At 39.2% G+C, this 27,395-nt stretch overlaps 1 protein-coding gene across 6 annotated transcripts in view; it reads right to left on the reverse strand.

Moving 5' to 3' along the window:
* The window catches only part of LOC109093359 (zinc finger homeobox protein 3-like), a 251,763-nt gene that overhangs the window by 117,725 nt on the left and 106,643 nt on the right, over positions 1 to 27,395 (reverse strand). Inside the window, exon 1 of one of the 6 annotated variants that reach the window (XM_042761107.1) lies at positions 20,982 to 23,271. The exons of 4 other annotated variants lie outside the window; for them this stretch is intronic. The gene's annotated coding sequence lies outside the window, so the exon portion shown is untranslated. Of the gene's footprint in view, positions 1 to 13,572; positions 14,553 to 20,981; positions 23,272 to 27,395 lie in introns of those variants that run through there. One more of the 6 variants, XM_042761112.1, reaches the window with a different exon arrangement.

Genomic DNA, 27,395 nt, shown 5'->3' on the forward strand with positions numbered 1-27,395 from the left:
ATGGAGAGATAATGAGAGCAGTATAATCCCACAGAGGAGTCTAGTACATCCTCTAATCACAGACTAAATGTTAGTTTTAATTACAGAGAAAGGAAGATATCCGAAGAGCACAATGCCACTGAAGTTTGAAAAAATGGTAAACGCCAATTATCGTACAAAATCGGTGGTTATTCTATTGGCGCATCATCCCTACACCGAGATACGAGCATCACAGGAAACACGTCTATTCCGATGCTTTCTCATTTCCCAATATTTATAATGGAGACATGTTGGGAGAGAGAAAATCTCCGCTTTGCAATTACTGTAAAAATCCATAATCTAATCAATGCGCAATTCAAAGGGATTGTCTTAATACATATAAAATATGGCTCGTGCTGAATATGTATACAATGATAGGCTGCATAAATGGACGTGGCAATGCTATTGTGAAAATGACCAATGGGGGGATTGTGGCTATTGAGGAAACGAGGCGAAAGTTTAACGGTTTACATATTTCATCATAAGGCGAGGCGAGAGTGTGAAAATGCGGGGAAGAGGATTACAAAACAAGTCAATCCATTAAAGAAATAAAAGCAATCTTTTGAGAGCCAATCCTGATTTCTCAAGACTTTGACAATGTAATCCACTATGTCAAATACCCTAAGCACACTCAATGGGCTGGGAAAGGGAGCGTGCAAAGATTTTCTGAGTGAGTGTAGACCGCAGCCAGGGAGAGGGGAGTGCGGTCTGATACCCTGGACTGGCACGCTCTTCTAGGGCACTGCTGGCCGCCTCGCCTGACTCCGAGCCCGCCTTGTAATTTGCCAGGGGCGGAGATAAATCTTATCTCAGAGACCTGATTAAGTTTTTAATTTACACTCCAATCAATAGCCCAAGTCTATTGGCAATACGTCTGAAACTCTATTTACCAAAGGATTCGCTGCTATCAATTGATCAAGGACCTCACAGCCATAAATCATAGACATATGCTTGTGTGGCAGAATGTGTCCGTGTCGGGGGAATTTCTTCATTGAAAAGCGAAACGATGGGAAAGTTTAAGCTGCAGGCAGCGCAAAGTTGCCCCCAACAGAGCTGATCATCTTACATCTACACACCCTCAAAATCACAAAGAGCTCGGGCTCTATCTTTTAACAGCAGCGGCTGGGGGTAGGGTGTGTGAGTGTTTGGCCACATGCGCAAAGATCCTTACAGTGTTCTACCACATTTGTTACACCAATCCAAGCATTCAAATGGCCAAATTAAGACCTCAAGATTACACAATGCTAGTCACATGTACTGAAAAAAAAACAAAAAACATTCACACACTCCACAACCAACTTGGCCCGATCCCTCCCACTTCCGGTTCCTTTCTGCATGAGAGCCATTATCTGTTTACAATCCTGTGCTTTCCAAACGGAACTCTGTAGGAGGAATCTGCTCTCGTTGCCCGTATGCCGAATTCCTGAGCTCAGTTCGTCCGCCGGACTGAGAGTCAGAGCAACATGGGAAACAGAGGCAGGGATTGTTCAGGCACCGGTTAGCACTGCCATGAGATCCAGGAAACGTCCCAATAGCTATTTTAAGCTATTTTTTATATTTGTTTAGAACTTCACAGGCTGTGTGTGCTGGAAGAAACTGGAATAGAGAGAAATTGTGCTCTGGAAATGTGAAGGTGATCTTGAAAAAAAAAGGAGAAAGTTTCTTTTATTAAAGGTGTCTTCTTTCACAAAAGAGGTGTGTGTGATCTGTGCTATTTCTTCAGTGTGGTGGGTAGGGTGCCGGTGGGACTCTCTCACTCGGTTTCCCAGGAGAAGAGCAGAAAGAGGGCAAGTCCTTATCGGCATGGAGAAAGTGTCGTCATAGCATTTTTGCTCTGACCCTGCTGACTTGCCGATTCCTTAACATGAGATCATTCTGGACAGCTGACCTCAATATCACCGTGCTGTGCTCTGCCAGCTCGCTACACATCCACAAAGGTTTCTCCTCCACATATAACAGCAGATAGTGACCACACCACTGCCCACACCCCCATTCAGCCCAGACACATTTAAAACACTCCCTTTAAGCTCTGAGAAGCTACACTAGAACCACAGGCAACAATGGCTATGTTCTGAATGGAATACTTGTATACTGCTTACTGGGCTACTGTATACTGCAGACTAGTTTTTAAAAAGACTGTAAAACTGAAAAACATTCGTCACAGCAGTAGAAGTTCCCATTTTGTAAATAAAAATGGTAAAAATAAGCTTTAATTTGTTAACAATTAACTAACAACAAATATTTTTTTCAGCATTAACTAAACTGGGTTAATAATAATTCCTACATTGAATTTGAATACATTTACATACTGGGTAAAGAATACATACTGCATAATACAGTAATAAAGCAATAGATAAGTATGGAAATGTGCCGTTTAGAAAATACACAAAGATTCTTTTTCCACTCTTCTCATTTTCTTCCTTCCTTGTCTATTTCAAGAGTGAAATAAATAAATGAAAGGAAACACATGCCGAGTTGTATTAAACAGATTCCACATACAACATTCATCCTCACTGTGGCTGGTGTGTAGATTTCAATTTACACACGACCGGCAACGGAGGACATGCACATCATACCTTCTTTCCACAAGCAGTGAGTAACCGGAAATGGAGGGAGTGAGAAGAATAAGGCACTGATAAATGATTTGGGGAGGAATTTTAAGTGCTATTTTATCACGAAGTGAGCCTCACTCTGGTGGAGTCTAGCATAAACATGTGTCAGGACTGCATGTAATTACAGAAGAAAAACTTCCTCTTGTACTACGGGCATGAATTAAACTCACAGACTGAAGTATCTGTTATTGTGTGTTTGTGTGTGTGTGTGTTTTATCGCCCCCAAACCTGCTGCACATACTTTAAAGATGAACAACCTCAAAACAGCCATGTTAACACCTACTTCCACAAAATCCTATTAACCAACTGTTAATAAACTGGAAACTTGTAATCAGAGCTGTCACATGAATGGCATGCAATGTGAAGAATGGATAAAATCTGGTTTCCAGAATATCAGGTCATGAGTGTGTGTTTGTTTAAGTAAACAATGAACGATTTATGCTCTGAAAATTGTGTAACACTTTCACAAATTGCCAGTTGAAGATCTCCAATGGTGTACGCAACAATCCCACAGTCCTCGATGATGTCCAGATTTGTTTAGCTATAGTCAGTCACTGTAGTTTCTAAAAAGAGGGCCAAACTGGGGCCCGTTTTCCACACTAACCCTCATGTTTCTCAGAGCTGCTATAATTAGCCAACTTTTTTCCTCGCTGCATGTCCAAATGATATTTACATATACAAATCCCATTTGGCTGCCAAGAGACCATTCCAGCAAAACCAGCTAGCAGAGTTTGCTTGAAATGACTAAACAAACAGGACGAATATGTGTGCGATGCAGATAATGAAAAAATATGGATGGTTTGAATGTGGTCATGTTGTGTTTTGATTGAAAACGAAGCACTCAGCACAAACTGAGTATTATAGTTATACCGTCAAGTCCTTCTGAGAGTTTCGGGGGTCGCTGGAAGCTCTTTAGCTCGGAGAGGTCAGGGCTTGAGGTTAGAAAGAACATTCCAGAGCTCTTAGCAAACAGCAAACGCTGGAAGCAAACACCCTCAGACACTACATAACCCTCAAACTTCTCCTCAAGCAGTGCCAAGTCTCTCTCGCTTTCACTTCCTCTTCTGTCCTGCAGATTACTCGAGCGGTTAAGCATCGCATGATGTCATAACACTGTCTGATCGGTGGATGTCGTGGGGAAAAAAAAGGTGAAAACTTTCAGTTCTCTTGTTGTAATGTTTATTAGTGGACACATTTGATATTAAACAGAGTGGAATCAATGTGAATTAAATTTCCGGAGTAGTTAACACACTTTTTTCTTCTGTGTTCTTAGGCCTGGCTCATTAGGGCCCATCTTGATTAGCTTGCGGAAGGCTTTGTTGAGGAGTTATTTGTACATCCACTAAGAGTGAATGAGATAATGAAAGAGGGAAAGAGAGAGCGCAAGACTAAAGCGGGTTTGCAGGTTTCAGTTGAGGCCTCGCCCTTACTCTGCCACGATTGTAAACTTTTCTGTTGATATGCAAAGCAGTGCAGATCATTTGGGTCCCCATGGCAACAGCGCCCCTGCTTTGCACAAATGTAATGATTAATCGCGCCTTTGATAACAATGGCCGGCACCGCTGTTCCAACATAAATGCTGTGAAGAAGACAGTGTGTGACTGCAGGGGGATCCATACACAGACCTACACGCACACCCACACCCCTGCTGTCCAATATTCGCTGAATGCGAGAGGTGTGTGGCCATGTGTGACCACGTGCTCACTCACACACGAGAAAGTGTGCTACGTTACAAATCGGGAAACTAGCAATCACTGCAAGTTTGGTTCTATTATGTGCTCTCTTGTAAGCACATAATAGAACATAAAAGAATGTAAAAAAAAAAAATAATAATATAATGAAAATAATAAAATAAATTTTGTGATCTCTATGATAGATTATATATATGTGTGTGTGTGTGTGTGTGTGTGTGTGTGTGTGTGTGTGTGTGTGTGTGTGTGTGTGTGTGTGTGTGTGTGTGTTTTTGTGAATTGTGGGGACATTCCATAGGCGTAATGGTTTTTATACTTTACAAACTGTATGTGCTATCGCCCTGCACCAACCCTACACCTAACCCTACCCCTTACAGGAAACTTTGTGCATTTTTACTTTCTCAAAAAAACTCATACTGTATGGTTTATAAGCGTTTTGAAAACTGGGGTCATGGGTTATTTCCTCATAAGTCACCCTCTCCTTGTAATGCCTGTGTCATACCCGTGTCATTATACAAAGTTGTGTCCTGATATGTCACAAAAACACGCGCACACACACACACACACACACATTATTCCATACTTTAGTATTCTAAAGGTATATATATACCTTTTTTCTTAATTTCTTATTGTACATCTCTAACAAGCGGTAAATTCAGGTAAACCGGGCCACATTGTAACAGTCATGTCAATGTGAAACTGTGGCCCAATTCACCTGAATTCACCCTACAGATATATGAAGCCTTTGTGTGTATGTGTTCGTACAAGCCAACGCTGCGGCTTGCGAGTCAATGCAGGAACATGGCCAGAGTTTAGGTCTCTGAAACTGTAATTCAATCAGCGCCACTTGGCTTTGACGCAGATTCACTTTGTCAGTTGCGCTTTACCATTAATTTATCGTTTTGAAAACAGAGACAATCCAAACAATAATTTCTCTCTCCTCTGATACCTGTCAGAGAGGGGCGGGTGCAAATCTAATAACTACATTTTATTGGCCCACACCACAGCTTTGCTCCTATACATGGACCGGCTCCATCTTGGCTCATGAAGTGGGTAAATCATGAGGGACGAATCCTTTAGTTGCTACAAGCCAGATGAGTATCAAGCACAGGCCTGACAGAAGGCCTCATCCAGACCACCCCCCACCCCCACCCTGCCCCAAAGCCACATGCATACACTGCTGAGGGAAAGTCAACAGTATGTTATGTCTAGTGTCCAGATGGACAGACGTGTTGTGGAGACATGGCCTCTGAAAGGGGCCGGGCTGGGAGCTTGGCCATGCAGGACACTGTTAATGGTGCCATGAAGAGAAACAATGAATTCGCATAGAGCATGAGGAGGGCTCATGCTAATATATATATATAGTGGAACTCATGCATAATATATATATATATATATATATATATATATATATTCGGTATGTACCTCGGTTCGGGGGTCACAGTTCGATATTATTTCGGAACAACAGGAAAAAAACAAACAAATCTACTATGCTCGGTTCCTTTTCATTTATTTTGAACAGACAGCAGTACAAATAATAAAAAAAAATTACACCTAGATGTGGAAAATACTAAATATTATTACATTATGTTAAATATATATAATTCTTGAAATATATTTGATTTAGTTTAAGCCATAAGCCTTTAAAGTATACTCCTTTGCCAGGCTGCGAGAGACTCATTCAGAGTCAACACATGGTCACTGTCTAGTGGGCTTTGTTTTCAAGTGCGCAACTCATGGCATTCGCTGTTCTTTTGCTGGAGGCCAGTTATCAAACAGTGTTGCATTGCTGCGAGCGCCTGTATTCATTGTAAGGCCTCATGGACCGAACCAAGATGTCCATACCGTGATGGCTCAGTACGAATACATGTATTGTTCCACCTCTAATATGTGTATATATATATATATATATATATATATATATATATATATATATATATATATATATATTTTTTTTTTTTTTTTTTTTTATATATATTTTAAACATGTTTAGTTCTTATGTTTAGTTCATTTTTTTATGATAATTTGTACTGGTTCTTTTAGCAATTTCTACTATGATTATTTATTTTTTTTTAGAATATTTGTATTGTTATTTTTTCATAGTTCTACTCGTCCATAACAACGTTCTGTAAAATATCATGGAAACCAAACATTTATGCTTTCGAGCATTAAAATGTAGTGATGTTGTGACCTGAAAGTGACAGTTCCATCAACTGGCCTGAACTCGGTCTCACACCGGCAGTACCCTTATTGTTGAGCCCTGCAGATGTTGCCAGGCCCTGGCGGGTCACACAATCACGCACACATTTGCATTCCTGATAGAGGGAATGGGATTAAGGGCCCTGAATGCCTTTCAAAATGATTATTATGAAAAAACACAGAAAACAAATGAGTCTGAACACACAACACAGAAAGAAAAAGCAGGACGACATGGGGAGAAAAGAAAAGCACCTTGAGAAAATAAAAAAAAAAAAAAAAAAAAAATTAAATTAGGACAGAAAGGATGTGGAAGATAAAAGGGAATGTGAAAGAGAGAGACAGGATAGGAATATAAAGAAAATGCATTTAAACAACAACAAAAAAACAGCTATTGTGATGTAGTGTCTTTTACATAATATCTGTTAAAATGTATTTCAGACAATATATGGTTGTCAAACATTAGTGGATCATGTTCATGGTTAATTATCAAACCTGTTTGAACTACAGAAGAACTGACTTCATACATCCACTAAAGTCCAGTTGATTAAACATAATATCTGTTAAAAATTGACATTAGATATGGTTATCAAATGTAATAAAATTCATACATTTTAAATGTGGATTGAGTGTTTAAATACTTTTTAGGCCACTGTATCTGTGTGTGATAGTTGTTTGACACAGTGAGGGGAGAGAGAGACCCTTGTCCAGGGCAGAGGTTTAGAAGAACTTGTGCTTCCCTCTGCAAGAGAGACAGTGCTGACCAGCTGTGTTCAGTGAAGAACCATGGCTTACACAAACATACACAACCTTTGATCAAACCACCGTATCCCAGCCAAACATGCCGCTCACCAGACACTGTGCATACAAACAGTCATACATCTAGTTATGTGTTTAAGTGTGTGAGTGTGTGTGTGTGTGTGTGTGTATGTGTGTGCATGTGTGGAAGTTGAGCTTGGCACAGTGAAAAGGCAACATAGTGGTGAAACTCAAGAGGGAGTGTAAATAAAGAATGACAAGACAGTTAGAATCTTTCTTGTTCACATTATCTGTGTTCTATGCTAATTATTAGCATGCACGGCTGCAGTAAACAGTCATGGGCTCTATTCCAAAAGCTAGTGAGCTCCCTAGCTGTCTATGGCTTATTTAGACAGCTGCCTACTGTGGCAAAATTGTGCTAACCACATGAAGCATATGAGAGACACACATAATTGATTCCAATAGAGTTTGGTGTTAGCATGTTGGTGCACTAAAAGCAAACAAATAGTCCATACTTTTAGCACTGAATGAAATATAAATATATAGTAAACACTTCTTTTGACTCTGTCATCTACTTTTATCAATTACCCTTCCGAAAATTAAACATGGCATCACAACAAATAAAACCTAACAAACATGGTTATTGTAATGAAACCATGGTAAAAGCAAATTAAGCATAGTTTTGCTACACTAACCATAGTTTAGCCACGGTATTTGTAGTAAAACTATGATTATACAAATGGCAATCAACCCCCCCCCCCCCCCCCCCACAAAAAAAACAGGTTACTACACTTTCACTTTAATAAAACCATGGTTAATTTTTGAAACAATCATCTTAGAAAGACAGCATAATGTTGCTGCCTACCTTTCTGGAACAGCTGACGCATCGGCAGTGAGCCTACGATTGACTTTCCTTACAATGTTGTCTAGATAGGCAGCTCACTACGTTCTGCAACAGAGTTATAGTGTCTCTCTCGGTCTCACAATAGCTGCTTATCTAGGATAACTAAAGAGGCACCACAACTAATTAGTTTTAACGGCAAGAGAAACAAGCACTGAGAGATGAGCTGGTCTGTGAAAGAGCGGGAAACCAGACCAGAGCAAAGCTTTTCCAGCTGATTTATCTTCACCGAGGTCAAACTCCAAAATCTGGGATCTGGCAAGTCTCAAACACTGTCAAAATGCATTTCCTCCACCTCAAAACCATTTCTCGTCAAAATGGAGGTATTGCCTGCCCTCTTGTCTCTCTTGGAAAGCTGCCTGCTTCTGCCATAATTCCATCAGAGCTAATTGCTTCCAGCACCGTTGCCATTTCTGCAAGAGATGGACATGTTTCAATCAACAAAAGCCTGTCCGTTTTGAAGCATCGCTGATATGAGATCTGCTGTTGTGTGTAAACAATGGGAGCAGCACGATAAATACAGTTCTCCAAGCACCTAAAAATAATTAGCCAAATAAAATGTGCTGCCAGGTTTGTGGACTCTGCTCTTTATGGTGAAATATTGTGTTGTTGCATATCTGATTCATTCTAGGCCTCTAAAGCTCATTTCTGGACTGTAACTTAGTAAGTGCGGCCCTGTTCTCTGGTTCTCCAGGGATACTTTAGAGTTGAGTATATACCACCTCTGTCCGCAGTGAGTGTAATCACTGACTCTGAAAGTTAATATTTCCCTCTCTTCCACTCATAAATCTGCATGCAATTAAAACAGCTGACCTAAATACATTCAGAGCACCACTTGTAATTAGTTATAGCATCCTTGGTAGGAGGGCATGTGTTAAAAGGTTTCATCCCCCTTTTTGGAAAATCCATCTTCAGAAGGTGGCTGGTTTTTTAAGGGGTGTTCACACAGGCAGTCCAAGACAACAACTGGAAATCTATATCATCGGTGACAAAGTTGAGTATTTGCATAAAGTTTAGAGTTCGGCTTCATGCAAATGCGATTACCAACAACTACTAGCAACTTGGTGACCTGTCAACTTTATTGTTTTCTAGGTGGTCCAACTTGGTCTAGATGGTTGATCAGCTGAGTTCCCAGTTGGTGGACCCATGGACAAGCAACAAACCAGCTAACATTTTCCAAAAACAAACCTGACCACCATAAACTGGTACATTCTGTTTTTTTTCCACTGCCCCAATTGCAACAAGAACTGAGGAACTCAAGCTGCCTTGCAATTCTCATCTACATCAAGCCCTGGAGACAGTTCCACGTAGAAAGGAGAAAGCGCCTGCAAACAGACCCCCCTCAACATTGAGGAGGAGTGTCAATGAGGGGCTAATAAAGAAAGACAATGAGTAAACAAGCAGGGCAAGTCCACCCCAGCTTGTAGGACCTCCCTTCCTCTCTCTGAGCTGGCACGCACTCAATGGGATCTGCCTAATTAGTCTCACCAATGCTTGTTTAGCATTTGCATATAAATACTCTTGCTGGCAAGTGCTAAACACACCATTACGAGCCATGCCCATAACAGACGGTGACCACACCTCCGGACCCTCCAGGAGAGGGGAAGGGATCCCAGGGGGCCCACCGCAGACACAAGCCCCTTCTGCGCCTCTCCTCCCCCGTGCCCGTTGACTTCAACAGGTTGGCACCCATCTGCTAGCAGCGAGGGGCCATGGCTTGGACTACTCTCAGTTCCTGTTTCGAAGGAGATTGTGAAAGATGGCAGCCAGGCTTCCTGTTTCTCTGCTTATGTCATGAGAGCGTTTGGACCCAACGAAATGAGCCCTGACAAAAACAGGCAGTGTTCTCAGGAAGTTTTAATACGTTTTCTTAATAACACAAAACCTCTTCCCTGAAACTGATCTGTGATCACCTCATCTAGCCTTGGGATGGCTTCTATTGTTCTCTTTCTGTATAACATGCAACAATTCTTTCCTTTCCATGAGCCTCCCCCATTCTCCCTCTCTCTCTTTCAGTTTCCTCCACGTCTCTAGCAGTTGTTATGACAGATCGATTCATAAAAACGGAGAGGAGGAAGGAAGTGATGAAACGAGTGTCTGTGCACCCTCCACCCCTCCATCCCATCCACTGTAAACACAATGAAAGTCACCAACAGGAGTTACCCACACCAGAACGGAGATAAGCTACAGAACACTGAGAAAAACACACACAGCAGCGACTGTAGCAGCTCTGCCTAAAACTAACCCTCGTCGGACTCTGATAAATTGTATTATTGTACTCTCTCAGAGCTTTCGGTGGAGTTTTCAGTTATTCTTTATTTAAGTAGCAACTTTTTCTCAGACACTTCTCCTAAAATACCTTAGGACAGATAGAATCATAGACAATGGTTGACATATAGTAAGAGCAAAGCTCAAACAATTTGTTGTGAGATTAATTTGATGAGAGATGTTTGAGTTCTTGGTGAAATGTTTGGCTTTAATTACAGACACTGGTATCTTGGCGAAGTGTGTGACATTGCTGAGAACTTTTCTGAAATTTTAGAGAAGAAACACCTTTTTTTTTTTTAAGAAGGAAAAACATCTGAGGACCAAGAAACTTGAGCAGAAAAACTGATCTGGCTCGGTGAAACAACTGAGATGTTACAAAGATCTCATTAAAAGTTCTTCTTTTCTATGTGAGGAAGCCAATATTGAACTTAGCAGGCTAAGCAGATATTTTTACATGCAACATGACTCAGTTCCATAAACTGTATGTGATTTGGACTTCTGACAAATGCTGACGCCCTGTCACACGAGTGTCATATTCCCTGACAGCACGTCTGTCATTACCAGCTTCGGATATTAATATTTATGAGGCACTGAACAAATTAGATTTCAATGTTTATTTCCAGCAACCGCAAGTTATCGCAATCCTTGCCTAGCATCATTCAGTTTACCTTTAAACACAGCCATCAGGTTAAACTACAGTGAGAGAAACAGAGGGGGAAGAATGTTATCTCGCTTATGTGTACAGTTACAAACTTGTCACAAAACACATCTAAAAAAGGGGACAGGAAAAAAAAAAAGGAACAAAAGACTGGCACTTGACAAAGTAACTGATCCATAAATGTTTCATGTGTGCGCCAATCTTGTCTTTCACCTCTGTCTGACCCCCCTACACTCCTCTCTCTTTCTCTCTCCCACTCTCTCGCTTATTTGCTGTCTGGTTAGTTTAGACAGCTTTAGAGTAACAGAAAAATACCCAAAAATTAAAAATATTAAAAATCAGGTGTGAAACAGAGATATGATTTCTTCAGCTCCACGGGACAAAAACATTATGTATTATTAGATTTATTTAAAAGAATAATGGAATAGAATAATAAAAAAAATTTGAATACAGCAGTTGGCACTGGTTGTGCGTCACAAAAGGTCGGGATTTGGTTGGTACTGACAGAATGACAGCATGTGTGACGTCACAGTGCGGGGGTCACCAATCTATTGTGACTGTCTGGCCTTGAGCAATCCCTAGTGGCACGATCACACCCCAAGCCCACTCATCCAGACCCCCAAATTAGAATCAGGGAAAGGACTGAATATGTTACAACCTAAGGACGCAAGCTTCATTCAATGGAAGCAACAAAAGGGTCATTCCACACACTGTCCCCCGCTGTCTACTGTGTGCATCTCTGTATATAGTCACACAGCTCCTGTAATTTCTTTCTTATTTGCAATAGAAATGCACAAAAGTAATAAACAAAGGTTTAGAAGTGCAGAGACAGAGGTTGTGTGTGCATCCGTGTGGGCAACGGATGAGTAGCCAGACGCCCCATCCTCCGATGGACAGACAGCAAGTTTACTCAGGCCTGATTTAATTGTGGTCCTATGTAACACTTAATAGAGAGCGCAGTGCACCTGGCAAAAACAAGTTACACCCAAGAGGGGGTGGAGGGGTGTCCAACAGTACCAATTAAACACCTCAGCCAATGAGCTGACCTCTCACAGGACTCCTCGTGCCAATAAACCAATCACACCACACCTCTCATGTCTCATTAAATACCTATGTGATAGGAAGGCGACAAGAAGAGACAGCTTTTTTTTCCGCCCAACATTTAATTATAATGTCTGGAAGGAAAAGAATTCTGCGAAGTAAACAATCATCATTACTATTGAAAACAACACTACTTATTCTGAGTGCCGAGACACAGACACTGATATTTGTGCACTGCTATCATATTTTTCTTTTATTAAAAAAAAGCTGGTAAATACAGTTTGTAAATAAACTGATTAAATAATGTAAAAGTATTAAATTAAAAGCATTTTTTACTCTGAGAAACTGAGCGAAGTAACACATTCAATAAATGTACAAATATATATTTACATATAACAGTGCTTTTTAGAATCATTTTAAATGATTAAAATGAGACTATGGTTGCATAATTGATGCATTATGTAAAATAAAGCAGAACTGAATCCTAAATTTATTTCCTCATAGACATATTTGAATTGGCACCAAAATGGCTGCCATCAGAGATGGATGTGATCTGTCTAAACACTCCACCAGACACTGGCCTTGATCCTCACACACACACACACTTGTCAAAAAACTAGCATAGAGTAGTAGGAACAAATAGGTACAGAAACATCATATCTGCCATCAGAGATGGATGTTTTAAAATATACAGTATATATATATATATATATATATATATATATATATATATATATATATATATATATATATATATATATATATATATATATATATAAATACTATAAAACTACTATAAAACTGGGGGGGGGGGCTATTCCTTTACTGAATATATATTTTGGAACAGTTTAGTAGCTATTTAAATTTTGGATTCAGTTTATATTTTGGAAATGAAACTTTGAATACTAAGCGAGTCTCTCTTCCATCAGGTTTTTCAAAATAAAAAATGAATAAACAATCAATACATAAATGTGAACAAAACAACAACAAAAATGACACTGGAAACAGGTGTAATATATGGTATTCAATTCTGCACGTGTGTGAGAGAGAGAAGTGAAAGCCCAAAGGAGAGGTGCTGTTAGAGGGACACGGAGCCCGTGGCACTTAGGGGCAATTTTATTGCTGTGCTGTGGTCAAGTGAGGTGCAGTGAGCTCAATTCCAGCACAACAATGACAAAGAGGGCCGCCGAGACAAAGGGGTATCTCTTTGCCTCTTAACCCCTTCAGTGCTAAACACACACACTCACACAATATCAAAACCACAAGCACCACCGCTCACACATGCAGAAAACACTCCACGATACGTAGCACAGTTTGTAATAGCCACTCCGTTTCAGACCAAACTAATGGATTCAAGAGTCCGACCGGCCTGACAAGTACGGCTAGGCCTCAACGCCACAAAGACAGAATCGAACGACTCCACTATACCTTTATTTCCTCTCATCCTCGCTCTCGCCACTCCTCCTCTCCCAGTGCACCATGGGGGACCCGTATGGGTTGCTGCACATTTGCAAATGAATCACGCTTTTTGTTTGAGCTTTTTTTTTCCCCTTTTCCAAACACGGAAAAAGGGAGAGAGGAGGGCGAGCAAGAGAGAGAGATAGAGAGAGGGGGGCTCCTGCCATCGCTCTTTTCTTTTCTGCTGTCTTTAATCCTGAGGAGGATAAGCTGTGCCGTACACAGAGAGGAAGTGCCATCAGCCTGTCGGGCTTCACCCGTCCCCACTCAGCATTCCTGCAGCCCTCACACACACACACACATCCACGCGTGCTGTCGATCACTCACTCACATGCACAGAAACGGCCCGCATTACTGACAGAGCATGCAGCACGGCGCTCAGTTGCAAATGATCCAAGCGCACTCACCGATTTGTGAGTCAGGAAAAAATGTGCCGCACATTTCATGAAAATCTATTTATATGTCCAACAACACCACTGCTGGGCAATATGCAGCCTAAAAGGAAAAAATGCAATACAATTTTCATTTTTAAAATATTTTAAAATTAAAATATGGAATAACTTATCAGTCTTAATGACAAACAAGCTAATATATTCTTTATAAATGCAACAGTAATGCAACAAATGCCTGCATTCTGTGATCTAACACAGCCACGGAATCGAGAGAGATACAGAACTCCTCGACCGATGCGCACACACACACACACACTCAATCCAGGTCTGTTTTCATGTCATAGTGCTAATGTAGCCGAGGCTAATACTGGCTGGATCACATGCCGTGCTAACCGTAAAATGCACTGGAAAAATGACATCTGCAGACGCTCTCAGGGCCTGATCAGCCTGACTGATCAACTCCACCACAAAAGTCTGCTTCTCACACAAGCACAATCGACAAATCATATTATTGTCACATCATAAAAATAGCCATTAGAACAGAGTATATTTTCTAATATTAGAACACTGGAACATTCTGTATGTTTTAGTATATCAAATATTTATTATATTCTCAATTTACACACACACACACACATACACATATATACACACATATATATATATATATATATATATATATATATATATATATATATATATATATATATATATATATATATACACACATGAGTGCTGTCAAACGATTAATTGCGATTAATCGCATCCAAAATAAATGTTTTTGTTTACGTAATATATAATAATAAATAATATAATATAAAGATAACATATTTTTCTTAAATATCAATGCATTTGTGTGTATTTATATATAGGCCTACATAATAAATATACACAATACACACACAAACATTATGTCAACAAAAACCTTTTTTGGGATGCTATTAATCACGATTAATATTATATATATATATATATATATATAGTTATATATATATAATTCTTATTATAGTTGTATATAAATTCTTATTCTTAAAATAATTCATAATTAATCATTATAATAATTAATAATACCATTTAATACTTCTTATTAAAAATCGAATTTTGGCTATATTTATCAAACGTGTAGTTTCTAAAAATGTTTGATAAAAACATTTTTAAGTGTATAAAGAGGACTTTTCATTTGAAAATGACACTTGCAAAACTCTTGCATGCTTGCATTTACACAAAAATACGTGTGCACGCTTGAGAAAGTGAATGTAAAAATGAAAGCGAGAACGAGAGTGAAAGAGAGAGAGAGAGAGAGAGAGAGAGAAGGCAAGGATCGGGTCAAAGTCACAGGCCACTGGACCTCACGCTTTGTTTCTGCATGGAGAGAAAGGCGACCTGGGCTGCCAGAGTCTGTGTGTCCTCCATGTTTTATGCATTCTGCTTCTTTGTGATGATAAGTGACAGCGCAAAAGGCCGGTCGCTGGGCTCCGAGGTGCAACGAAGAGGAGGAGGGGGGTCCATCTCTGTTTCAGAGAATGTGGAGTTGCCTTTCGAAACTAGCCACGATCCCAGTGGCCAGCCACACTGTTATTACCCACGGCCTCCATAACACTGCCGCCTGTGCACCCATGCTACTAGGCTAGAATTTACCCTCACAAACACACACGACACACATGGGGTGTACCTTGGCAAAAACACCCTGAGATAACATCTGCTTTTGAATCATATGATATATTTATGCAAACATCAAATCCATTTCTTTAGTTAGACTGTTTGACAGTACATAAACAAAAATGGCTCCATTCTGTTCTCTGTATTTATTTATTTATTTTTCAGAAATTAGCTATTTTGTTTCACATGAGTTTGTGAAATGCAGGCATTGTGCGTCCTCGTGACATTAGCTGTGAATGACAAATGCTGAGGGCTACGTCTGTCTCTCAAAATATTCCCTGACTGACGGAAAATGTGCAAAAGCAGCTTCTCGCAATAAAAGAGGAATTCCTGTCCCCGTTCCACACACACAAACATATATAGATCTCCTTTTCAGAGCCGGCCCTGTCTATAAACAGCACAGGATCCACTAGATCAGGTGAGCACTTCTGCTTCTCTCCTTCTGTTTTCTATCACTCATTTTTTCCTTTCAAAGCAAAAATAAAAACACTTCATTTAGCAGTTTGGATGTGGTAGTTAAATCATTCTGTTATAACATGTATACTCTGCATGAGTGTATCTATGATCCTAAAAACAGCAGGAAAAAAAAAAGTAAAAAAAATATATTATTTAATAAATTAAATTAAAAAAGGTAGATGAGACGTACACTACACAGGATCATGTGTACACACACAAATTTTCTCTATCATAAATCTCCACCGAAATGATTTGGAGACAGTTAACATGATAGCATATTGTGAAACAGCAAGCCACAGACATTTCTGCCAACTTCACTGGGAACAAATAAAAGAAAACAGCAAAAGAAGGGGTGGGGGGAGAACATGCAGACAGTCAGTGCAACCGTCTGAAAGGTGAAACCATGGCTTGAGCTGAGCTTGTGGTAAAAACTGAGTTTACACAGGTATAGCGTACCTAACTATCCCTGAACCCCCTCCACACACACACAAACACACACACATACACACACACACACACACAGACCATCCTCCCCACCAACGCTCAGCCTACCCCCGTCCGTGGTTTAATGATAGCGCTGACACGTACGCCATTGTCCTCCCCCTCATTATGGGATGACTGGAAGAACTGGTCCTGACTGCACAGGCTTGCATATTCAAAACCATCAAGTGTAATCAGACCCAGTGCTCCTGCTAACCTAATTTACACACACACAATCCAAGCCCTACAGCAAATGGAGGTGGCTGGGCTTTCTCTGCGCGCTTCCTCGGCACGACTGGATTAATGGAAAACTCGTGACAGAGATCAGCTCCTCTCTCCACACACACACACACATACACACACACACACCGCTTTCACCTTCACACTGGACCATATCTAAGTGGTGTGTTTTTTGTTACTACATTTTGTTACTATTTTTTTAAATATCAGTGTATTTAAAATTGGATGCTGCTTATAGCTGTGACATTTAGTATTATGACAAATAAGATAATATAAGATAAATATTACACTTAATGCATAATGTATATTTAATAGTGCAATAGTGATTACAAAATAAATGTGCATGAAATGTTTAAACATTTAATATTACTGTTATTATCATCTAGTACTCATAGGCGGCCTGTCATTGATGTTGACCCAAAGAGGGCCCTCTTGCACTGAGGACATCACTGAGGCTTTCCCTAAGGGTGCCAGCAAAAGAGAGAGAGAGGGAGAGAGAGAGAGAGAGAATAGGGAGGGGTAAAGAGGAAAGCACAGTCTCCCCCTGCCCTATATCTCCACAATGATTTCCATACACACTCATACGCCACACAGCAAGCCGTCTCGTCATCGTGCATCTCCATTCATGCACCATACATGACCAGGATGAGTACACTTGGCAATATGTACAATCGTTGTTGTAAGAGGAAGTGACCAGAAATCAAGACTCGAGATAAAATAAAAAGAGAGAGAGAAAGAGAAAGCAAACAAATATAGCAAATCTACTGCTGAACCAGCAATTTCACTAAGCGACAGTATCATATAAACAGCATGAAATTCCTACAAAATTATAATTTAACAACATTCTAAAAATAGCAAGAACAACAGAAATAATAATAACAATAATTGTAATAATATAGTAATACATGTTAGTTGATTTTACTACAGTTAAATATAATTATATTAAATAAGAAAATTACATCAATTAAAATCACTTTTTCAAAGCAAATTATAAACATTATATCATCCAACAGTGTCCATATATCTAAACTTAGAGGTAAATTAAATGTACAAAAATCTGAAACACGTGTGAATAAGCTAAAGTGAAAAATCAATCATTACACTCTAGTCTGTGTTCTTATTTATCTCTGAAACTGTGAGAAGTTTGTCCTTTTATTTCAAATCAGGTACAAATAAACGGACTACAGCGCCTGTCTGTGTCTTTCTGTAGGCTTGAGAAAATCCTGAAAGAACTGGGACAATGCAAACGTTCAGCCAAACCACAACGCAAACAAATGCACAACTCAGTCAGACATTTTCTGTAACAGCGAAAATCCTTACAGCAGCCCAATAAGCACACAAATCTGTTCAGAGCCTATAATAAGACAGTGTTTTCTCTGAGTTAAGTACATACACACAACGCAACATAGTTTTTACACTGCTTGAATTTGGACGAGAGTTACTAAACGCTACGTTTAAGTGTTTTATGACCAGGCGAAACACAAAAGGCAAGACAGACAACAAATACTGAAACAATATGACTTCCTAGAAATGAGTCAACTGCCATCAAAATCATTGTCCGCAAAAGGATTAGCCCTGAATAGCCTATCCATGAGTTTTTGAAGAGTGAGTGAGATGGCAAAGACCTTGCCTGCTGTCTTTGTTTTGTGATGGTAAAAGCCAGAGCACAGAGAGAAAGAGAGAGAGAGAAGAAGGGAAAGGATAAGATTGAGCTGGAGCGAGCGAGTGAGAGAGAGAAAGAGAGAGAGAGAGTCCACGCACAGCATCTGAATTATACTATATATCCTTTTTGTGTGACGCTTGTAATTATTGCCACCCCTCTACTAGGGAGCCGAGAGACATTAAACCCCTGACTTATCTGTCCTTCTCCTCCCTCCCTCCCTCTCCTAAAAACAGAAGCTAGGTTGCCCACTATGCTCTCCTCTAAGCGGTTAAGAAAAGGAAAAAGATTGAAATATAATAATGAAAACACATAATGCTTCTGCCTGCCCATTCCCCCTCACACACACACACACACACACACACACACACAAACACACAGATTTCGGCAGAATATATATTAAATAAAAAAATTAAATGCAAAATCCCACGCTTTCTAGACACTGCAGTGTCTTAACCTAAACAAGTGTGTGTCGTCACTACGTTAGCTTCTGGTTCCTCTTGTTACGACACGTCGGGAAGGATAAAAAGGTCTTGGGATTTGTGTTTTTCTGACCTCTTCCCTGATTCCTTCGACATGGCCTATGGCTATCTGACCCCGTCTATCCTCTCAACTCTCTTTGCATGCATGCCTTCCTTTATGAGTATTCTCCCTCTCTCTCTCTCTTTATCCAACAAACAAATAAATAAATAAAAATAATAATAATGATAATTCATTACTTCAAACTAAGGACTTTTTTCCTAGTGCAAAATCAAACACGCTGTCATTCCGACTGCTCTTTTGTTGATCAAACTTGAGGTACGTTTTTATAGTCCTGCTAACCCCAACAATCTCGATGTATTGTTTGTGTGACCCCACAACATAACCCACCCCACTGCTTTCCCACTCTTCGCTGGCTCTGTAATGTTGGGTTTTTCCCTTCTCTTTCTTTTTTATCTTTCCTCCACTCACTCGGTGACCCCTGCTCCCTTGTTTCTTGCCGTCTGACCCTAAGTCTCTCAACCTCCCCCTCTCTTTCTTCCCCAACCCTGCACATCCATGAGCAGCTAGCAAACAGTCAGTCAGCTCTGGGTCTGTCTGTCCTTCCATTGCATCTCTTCTGTTTTCTCCTTTATCTATCTCACTGTGGGCTACATTGTATCATTGTTATGGATCCACATTTCCGTTTGTTCTTGTCCGTTTACCTTGGAAGGACTATCTTTCAATAGCTCTTCGTTCACGCTACTTTTTAAGGCCAATTTCCTTTTTTTTTTTTTTTTTTAAATCATGCTACACCTGTGGTCTTCATTAAGTTTTGGCTTTATTAAAATTCGAGCCCCTCGTATATTTGTGGGGCAATTAAATAGTTGAAGCTAGTTCAAACTAAGCGACGCGAATTTGTTAATAATTTGAAAACACTTTTTCGTCCTATTTTTCTCCCTCAGGAGAACGTACGCAAGTTGTAAAACGTAGCCTAATTCTGATTTCATTATCATAGTCTTTGCTGTCGAAATGACATTTCAATCCATTGTTTTGGTTTTTAGATTCTCAAATTCACGCCGTACGCGTGGGTTTCTCGTTTTAAGTCATTCGCCGTACTCGCTGTGTGTGTCGAGCGGCTCCTCGGGCTCTGTGAGCTCCGGCTGAACCGCTCCTGAGACCCGGGGCTCCGTCTCTATACCAAACACACTCCCCTAAACACTCACACACACTTCACACACACATGCATATCGATTTGCATGTGACTCCAGCCGGGAAGCAGCAAAGAACAACTTTAACGTCGCTTGGAGTGTGAAAAAAAAAAAAAATACTACGGGAAAAGACGGTGAAAGTGACAGGAGCGAAAAAGTAGAGGAACTGAAATGCACAGCAAAGGGCGGAGAAATCCACACTAGAGGGGACACTAAAAAGTATCGATGGGCGCAATGTTGAGGATTTTTGCTCGCTAAATCAGGGAGGAAATGAAAGTAGAGGACGAACGAGCATATCGGTGTAAAAATGGAAAAGCGGGCGACGCTTCCCGCTCAGCGGACGCGGACGGACTCGAAGGCTGGACTAAGACGCTCCTCTCCCGGCTACGATCGCGCAGAGCTCCCGCTCCTCTCCCACTTGCCTTGCACATCGACACACTCTCAAAAACCTCTTTCTTGCCACTATTCGGTCCTTTTGTGACCCGTGTGAATACATGAACATGCAGAAGTGTGTCTTAAATCCAACTGTTTGGAAAAGGAATCGCTGTCTTGCCCTTTTCTTTTCTTCCAGTCACGAGAAGAGCGAGGACGAAGCCAGATGTAAACACAGGTAACGATACTAATAAACGGCAGCAAATAAAAGCAACTTGCATGAAAATAACTCGCGATCGCCTGTTCTTTATCCTGCTAGGAGAATAGGCAAAGCCGGGGCTGCTACGGCGAAATCCCGAAAGCCATCGCTTTAGTCTGTTATTGAAACTAAAGAGAATCGTAACGCTACGAGAGAGACTGAAAGAAAGAGAAAGCAAAGTTACAACTTACAATGTTTGGCTGCCGCTTTGAGATCCTTGCGTTTTAATCCAGTATTGAGACGCTTTGGCTAAAGATCCCATCAAGGCAGTCCCTTTTGGTCAGTTTGCGTTTAGGGTGATGGTAAAAGAAAGATCATTGTTGTTGCGGAGAGTAAAAAACCGGAGTATTAGTTGTAAAGGCAATATAAAAATAATTTGGATGCAAAGCAGGCGATGAGTCTCGTGTTGGAGGGAGAGAGGAAGAGGTGAAAGTGAGATCTGATGATTGAAAAGAAAAAAACTCTTTGGATCTTTATTCCTGCTAATTAGTTTCCTGCAAAAAATGGCTGTGATTAATTCAGTGCGCATGTGCTTCATTACACAGGCACGACGGGAAGGGCTAATTAGCCACCTTCTGGATCAATAAGATTCAGCAGAGAGCCGAGGAGAGAGAGAGGGAGGAGGGAGATAGTGGAGGGAGGGAGGGATGGATGGATAGATGGAGAACGAGAAAGAGGAAAGTAGTGATCGGGAATTGAAAATATGGAATTAAGTACAGCACAAAGTAAGAGTTGGATGAGAAGGAAGACACTGAAAGTTAATAGCGGAGAGGCGCGCGCGGAGCCCCGCTGCACAGTGTTTACGCGCCGGTGTTATTTGCTCGCCAGACGCTAGTTTTAGATTTAGGAGATGAAATAACGCAGTTATAACCTCGAAAACGACAACTTTAGAGCGCTTACAAACCCCAACAAGTTCGTCACACTTTCAGTTGCCTCTTATTTAATGATAAAAAAAAAAAACTATGAAAGGATCTACACTGCTTAGATTTTATCTTTTTTTTTTTTTTTTTTTTTTTTAGAACAGGCAAAAGTGAAACAAAGGCGGCTTTATGTGGAAACTAATATAACGCAACACTCTTAGTGAAGCTTTATCATTGCAAATTTTAAGTAAGCTAAATGCATTGGTGTATTTTAGTCTATGTGCACTTATCTGCTGTATGGTGAAGAGCAAACTTAAAAACATACCGAGAGCAGTACTGACAAAAAGTAGGCTAGTATAACTACACGCATTTTGCATAAACACATTGTATGTATTGACAAATCAAAAACACCTTTATTTTTTAAATCTGATTGGAAGGAGGAGACTCTGAACTTCTGTATAGATGCACACAGGAACTATTAAAACACTGTGTTAAGTTAAATGTTATCGTTTCAGCATGCACGTTAAATGATACAGGATTATACCTATGTATTTTTAGTATTGTAATTTTCTGAAGTAAATAAATATTGCTTATTAAAACGACACGTTGGCACCACGCAGCATGCTATGCATGTGACAACATTTGTAAAATCGTTATAAAGTAGCCTATATTAATTTTTAGGTTTAATAAATGAAATGTGACTTTTATCTGTCGTAGTAACACCTCAATATACTGCCTGTATTTACGTTCACGGTCTGTCCCATCATGAGATGAGTGCACGAGGAAGAATCAAGATATTGCAACCGAATGCGAGGACTAAAAAGACAGCGCAAAAAAACATCCACTTCCCTCCTTTTAGCATTTCTGGACAAATTCATATAATTCCTGTCAGAGTCAAACGCAATGTAGGCTACGTACTTTATTCACTTTGAGACGATGAGCAATATATGATAAGAGATGCTTCTTCAGATATTGTCTTTAAGAGTAGGCTAGACTCGATAGAACCAAAAAGCACTGTATAAATTTAATGAAAATGTTAATATATTAAATTCTATGTTTCTGTTTCCCCTCTCTCTCTCTCTATCTCATCTATCTCACACACTCACACACAGTAGATGCAATGTAAAAATCACAAGTTCAATTAACATTTTCTTTCCTAATACATCATCTAATGTTATAAGAATATAACACCTCAATATGTTGTTTATAATATGTTATTACAATTTAAAGAAAATTTCAACAGAGCATTTGAACAGAAGTCATGTTTATTTAGTGAGACATTTAAATAGCATGTAAATCGTTCTTTAAACAGTCAGCGGCGATAAAATGACACGATCCGCGTTACATGCTGTGTTTTTTTAATAATTCTCGATAAGTAGTGTAACTTTAAAGCGCGTGCGTTCAAAGAGGTGACATTTGATCAATAGTAACAACTGTAGTATAGATCGGTGGGTTTCTCCACAGGTTTGTTTTTTTCACTTTGCCCCAAAACAATTCTGCTACTCTTGGTGGTCATTTAAAACGCCCTCTTCCCGAATCAAAAGCGTGTATCCCAGTTCCGACCTTTGAGCCCAGGCCAGTGTCCTTTCTCATGATAATTCTATTGTTTGATTCTCACTAAAGAAATGACAAACCCCCCCCCCCCCCCCCCACCCCCTTCTTCCCTCTCTCTCTCTCTCAATGACTACTTTCGCTATTGACAACTCTAAGGGTCCCTAATCCTACCAAATACAGTTAACCTGTTTTTATCGATTACATAATGTTTATTGGAAAATTATCAGATATAACTTTTTAGTTGTTGGGTGTTTTTTTTTTGTAACTCTCTCTCTCTCTCTCTCTCTCTCTCCTCTCTCTCTCTCTCTCTCTCTTGCTCTCTCTCCACACAATGTATTTTTTTCTTTCAGATTACATGATGACAAATTCTGTGCTACCATTTACTATCGCATAAGGCAATATATACCATTTGTATATCAAAAAAGAAAAAAAAAATATTCTCCCCGATTATAACTGATTGTTGTGTGTATATTATTTTAGGCTTAAGCATTAAATTGTCATAAACATGGAGTAGAATGAATAATTCCAATAATCATTATCACATGAAATGTAATATTTCAATGTAATAACATTCCAGTAAAATATTTTATGCTTTAATAAATATATAGAGTGTAATAAATATGGTATTTATTTTATTTCCATCTCATGTCATACCATACAGAACATGTTGGAGAGCATGCTGTCAGTATGGAACTCGCTTTGGGAGTTTCAAAGAAACACGCCTATAACCTCTATGAAACGGCTATCAATGCATTATACAAACTATAGCAATATTAACCACTCTGGCCTCGTGGAATAATATAGGTTAGACGTGATAGTTGCTGTTGTATGTGCGTGGATAGCGCGTGGGTGTCCGTGCATATGCTCGCGTAAATGTAAGTTTTAGTTGTAAAAGCACATATTTTTATTATTGCTGACGCGCGTAGTGCATAGATATATGAAATAGTAAGCAGGGCTAATCCATTCGCATGAACTAACTTCCGTCACGTGCGACGGAAGACAGAAGTGACAAATGAAAAGTTACAAAATAAAACGCCGATATGTTTGATATGCGTACGGCTTTTGCCTTGAGAGAATCTTCAGGATTGGTGTTGTGCCTGCTCTCTTGGGAAAGAGGGATTGTAAAAATGAATGGATGGAAAATAGTGCGTGAAGAGTTAGAGGGGCAGTGAGATAATAAGAGGCCGGTGCGTGAAAAGGGACAGAATCAGAGCTTGTCTGTCGCTTTGTGACCTGCCATGGCCAATCTAAGCACATTTGAATATGCAGTGTGGTCCTGTCTGGTGCTTGATAGCCGTATTTATGGCCGCAAATATCACCTGAGCTTCGTTTTCTTTAGCAGATACACATAATCTTCATTGCATGCTCTTTTATTATAGGCTAAAAGTGTTTCTTATCTGTTAGCTCCAATCAGTTACGAATGCTATGTCCTAAATATGACTGGGAATCACTGAACAGACATCCAAATAGGCATGACCAACCCCTCTGTTGAACATTTGACTAGAGATGTGTGTATAAACCTCGGTTCATCGCCGTGCTAACAATGAATTTCACATATGAACCCTAAACTGCAGCAACAGAATCACAATCCGTTGCTATTTGTGATGAAAACAAAAATGTTAGAATTGTTTTACCAAATTTAAAGAGGACAAAAATGTTAAAAACACATTTAAATCAATGTGCATGTATGTATGTATGTATTATTATTATTATTATTTTTGCACTTCAAAAATACAGTCTGTGCTTTTCACCCTCATGCACTGCGCGTGTCACCATTGAATAATAAAAACCAAAAATGAGTCGGACGGAAATGAAAACAGGCGAAAGCATTCAGAGATAAAGACAGCTGTCTACAACAGTCTCGTAACTTTATTAAAAGGCGAAGACCACTGTAGTTCAGATAAATAAAATCTAAATATATATGGGATTTTGTCACTGTATTATTATGGAAGGCACACAAGTTCAATTTGCATTCGGATAAAGCTATCAAAGGAGTTCCATCCTCATGCATCCCTAATGAAAGTATCTCGCTCTTAATTAGCAGTTTTCCGCGTGGTTAACTAACACAACTTTAACTCAGTCACCGGTGAACAGCAGCGACTTTTTGGGGAACGGGCCCTCCAACGGGCGCATGAACTGCAGCAGCAGAGGATCAGAGAGTTGTGGCGCATGGCTGGTCTGAATCACACTGGGACTCGATGGCATTGACAGCACAAGAACATTGTCCGGCCTGAAGCCGCGGGTGGCTGCATGGGGCAGGACGTGTTACCAGGTGCAATGGCAGCGCCCTCTTATGTTCACTCTGGCCAAGGGGCTCAAACACAACATGAACCTGCCTTGTCAGAGATATATGCTCCCTATCTGCCAACTGCAGCAGATCTATACGTGTCTTATGTCACCGGACTGCGTCAAATCGAGCACATATACATACAGGTAAATGTCTGCTGTCAAACGACTAGGTTCCTTGCTTAACGTTTCATTCAGCTTCATCAAATATCTTAACTTTACGCACGAAGCCATAGTGTGCAGTGCGCACGACTGGAGACCCTTTTTTGTGTGTGTGAGTTTTTTTTAAAAAGGGGCCAATTTTAAAACAGAAAAACAAAATATCATGAGGTACGAAAATTCAGATATGATGGAAATCATAAATAATAATACAGGGGAAAAAAACAGCAGTGTATAAATGATTAAACGCTGTAAGACAGAATAAGTAATATTGCACTTACTGCGAAATTATTTCATGACTGTGTAACATCATGATTCACAGATAAAACGACATTGTCTTATTATGATATAAATCAGCTCGCAGATATGATAAGCACGTGAGTGGATCAAATATGATGCGTGTCAAAGGAATGTATTAATTATCATGCACCTTAAAGACAAACTAAAGGAAAGCATCGTTTTTTTACATACAGATGAAAACATGTCATTTCTTATTTCAAATGCCACTGTATAATGGTTAAAAAGACGCTGTTTTATTTACATGATTTTGTTATTGTATAGTGATGTAGAATGTTTAATCGCAGAACTCCATCTAACTCCGTATAAATCATACAGTTTCGGTACTATAAACATTTAAATTAACTATTTAAAACCAGTACAGGTACTGTTTATAAATACATACATGTAAGGAGAATGATGCATTTTTTACCGTTACATTATAACCTGATACCTCAAAATATCTGTGGAACAAATATGTCCAGTATGAGACTGAAAAAAGAGCTGGACGCTTTTAATTAACCCAAAATCTCGGTTACGCGGTGGTAAATGAAACCATATGTTCCTTTTACTCTGTCAAAACACACTTTATATATACTAATATTAGAATATTTCAGCGAATGCGTTAATGAATACCACAAAAGGCAGTCCATGGCTAAATATGTTAGTGCCTTTTTTGTTTTGTGTTGTTACACAGGATTGTAATGTTTTGTAGCCTATACCGACAATAAAGATGTCTGCAAATGTAACTTTGAAACCCAAAAATATAAAAAATTAAAATGTGTTTAAAATTAATTTTAAAAGTAAGATATAATTTTTGTTAAATTAAATTAATTAATTAATGAGAACGTTCCTGCTAATAGATATTTTCTTGTTTTGTGCAGATTGTAAGACGAACATTTTGAATAACGCACAGGATACATGTCAATTTATCATATTAATTATAAAAAAAATTAATTTGCCATCAAAAACACTAAATAACTAAAATTACAATATATTTTAAAAAGCGAAATTATTATATGTTGTGCTTCTCCAAAATGTTTTACGCGTTTACTTTTTAGATTAATTATGCAAATATTTTTAAATTAATTCATAATTATCCTTAAATTAAATTCCAGTATTACTGATTTGGATCATTTAAGTTACGTGTTACTGCCCAAACAGGTGCAATTCGCAAACAAAATTAACATATATGAACTCTAAATCTAGCTAAATAAATTATGAAATAAAAATAATAAATTAATTAAATACTAATAAAAAACAAACCTCTGCACAAGATATTCTGCATACAGATTGGTAAAATTATGTATAATGTGTTATTAAGCTCGGTTTCAGTCGAAAGATGTTCAGCAACCTAAAAAGGTCTAGATGTATAAAATGGATGATATAATTGGAAAATATTTAAAAATATGATTTGATTATAACCATTTATAAATACTGAGAAAGAAAAAAAAAACAGAACACGTGAAA

The sequence above is a fragment of the Cyprinus carpio genome, chromosome A7 (assembly GCF_018340385.1).
Source record: "Cyprinus carpio isolate SPL01 chromosome A7, ASM1834038v1, whole genome shotgun sequence".
Lineage (NCBI taxonomy): Eukaryota > Metazoa > Chordata > Actinopteri > Cypriniformes > Cyprinidae > Cyprinus > Cyprinus carpio.